This window comes from Microcebus murinus, chromosome 18, assembly GCF_040939455.1.
Source record: "Microcebus murinus isolate Inina chromosome 18, M.murinus_Inina_mat1.0, whole genome shotgun sequence".
NCBI lineage: Eukaryota > Metazoa > Chordata > Mammalia > Primates > Cheirogaleidae > Microcebus > Microcebus murinus.
The window spans coordinates 9,463,264-9,465,794 of record NC_134121.1 but is presented as its reverse complement, the minus strand read 5'-3'; positions in this window follow the sequence as shown (position 1 = coordinate 9,465,794).

Here is a 2,531-nt window from a genome sequence, read left to right as displayed (position 1 = left end):
CATTTGTTTCTTATTATAAGATCTATGGTACTATTAGATCTATGGTATTATTAGATCTATAGACTATAAGATAGATGGTACTATTAGACTATAAGGTAGACTATAAGATCTATGGTACTATTAATATGGTACTATTCCTTCATTCAACATTTGTTGAGTTCCTACTATGTGCAATACAGATGATGACAAAAATGAATGTGGGCAGTGACTTTAACAGAAGGTGGATGAAATGAGGTGCTCTGAGGACGTGTAAAGGTGATAAATGAACTCTCAATTCCACTCAGCCAATTTTACTGAGTACCAAGTATGTGTCTGGTGCTGAAATGGGCTCCAATGACATGAAAGTCATCCCTGTCTCTGAGGAGCTCAATCTAGTGGGGGAGACAAAAGTTCACACAGATATGGAGCAAAATAATAATACATACCCTTGACAGAAGAATGATACCAAAGTGTGGCAATAACATCGAGTGAGCTGCTAACCAGGGGAGTCCAGCAAGGCTTCTCAAAGAATGAGCTAGTTCCTAAAATATGAGTAGACAGTTATTAGGTGAAAGAGAAAAGGATATGGTCATTCTAAGAAGACAAAACAGGCATGATTTTTCAGAGAAGTTTAAGCGTAGGCTTCATGAGCAAAGGGTAGCAGATGAGGCCAGATATGGAAGTTAAGGCCTGACTGTGAAGGGTATGGGCTCAGTATGCAATGCTGAGGAATTAGGACATACATCATACTGGTCAAATTTCTTGAGGAGGAGACTTGATACAATTCGGGCAGCAGTATGGGAAGATGAGTAAGATGGGAAAGACCAGAGCCTGCAAAGATAGTTTAGAAAGCTATTAAAGATGATGCACATGGAAATGAACAAGAATGCAAAATGAAAGCAAGATTCTAATATCAGTATAAAGAAAGGGTTGGGAAAGCACTAAACAAATTAAACAGTTCAAAGCATTCAAACCTTCCAGTTACTTTGTGGTTATAGATTTCATTTCCATTTGGAAGAAGAAATTCTATTCCTCTGAACCTCCTCCCTCTCCAAGAAAAATGGACATAACTATTTAGATAAATTTTCCTGTTCACCTTCTAATTTCTACATACAGTTCTGATTACCAAGGAACCTGACTTTTCTCTATATTTCCTCCTTACATATTTCAAGGAGGAAAGATACAGGGAATTTACTTCTAAATTTCAAAAACAATATGACTGAAATTTTATCATAGCCATTACCAGTGTGATTTTTGATACTTTCTTAAAACTTAAAATTTGGCTTCATTGTGTGGATATCCAAAAAATATGATAGTTAGAATATCAATTTATTCTTTTACAGTGGTGTAGTCTTTTCTAATGGGGAGGCTGCTTTGTGAAATCTCCTTCCCTGATGTGGGAATCCTAATTAGTAATGAAAAGCTTGCTTCATAAGAAGAGAATTTAAAAGGGGTAGAAAATAATTATAAGGAATATTTCACCTATGCCATGTTGAAGACTAATGAAATATCCTGCCTAAAGTAGGCATTTATTATTACATTTTAATTAAGCTCTGTAGAGTTAACCTATTGACCTCAAAAGCACTGGGCAATTGCTTTATTATTCCATCTCCTAACTCATTTAAATAACCGCTTATGTAGAGAGTTCAGAGTGGATTCCATTATACATAGGTCAATTATTCTGGGTTCCCTAATTAAAGTAGCAAGCATACAGAGTCACAGTTGTTCTGGTTAATATTCTTCCTCATCCTCCTCACAGATTACGTTACTTATAGACTTATCTCCTTATCTACTATAGCAAAGCCACACATGATAATTTTGGACTACTTATAATACTCTTTGCCTTTTCTTTAATTGATTCGAGGCATTACTGAGATATGGGAACTATTTCTAACCTATTGATGCTGGATATGAGAACTCAAACAGGATGCATGCAAGGAAAGCGTAGGAAGCTATCTCTAAGAATGAACAAATTTGAATAAAGAGCAACAGAGGTGGCTAAAGACTGATTCATACCTGGTTGTAGCACTAAGATTTACTGTCATAGAAAGAAATTGAGACTGAAGGAAGATTGTGAAATGTTATAAAAAGCAAGGGACTTTTTCTCTAACTTGTAGATAAAAGTATTTAAAATGTACACACAGGGAACTAAGCAGAGATGACCATGCCTTAGTGTTTTGGCAGCTAGTCAGGCATTATGACACTAATAAAACCTCCTAAAAATTTATAATAAGGCCAGTATATTTTCTTCTCTATGTTCTGAGGACTTAAAGATCATGGTTACTGGAAGCAAATTCTGGGATCACTGACATACTGACACTGGAAATATCACAAATCTTTTTCTTTCCACTCCATTCATGAGTGTTCAAATAACCAAACAGAAAGCAAGAACAGAAGAAATCTCAAGATCTCTCCATTTTAAAACATTACCTCTCCTTCTAACTATCTTACATCCAAATCTCCTATATTAGATACTGAATTCTTGGGATCCTGGAGGATGTTCACTTTATTTAATCTCTTATTAAATTGAAAATATACTAATTTCAACTAAT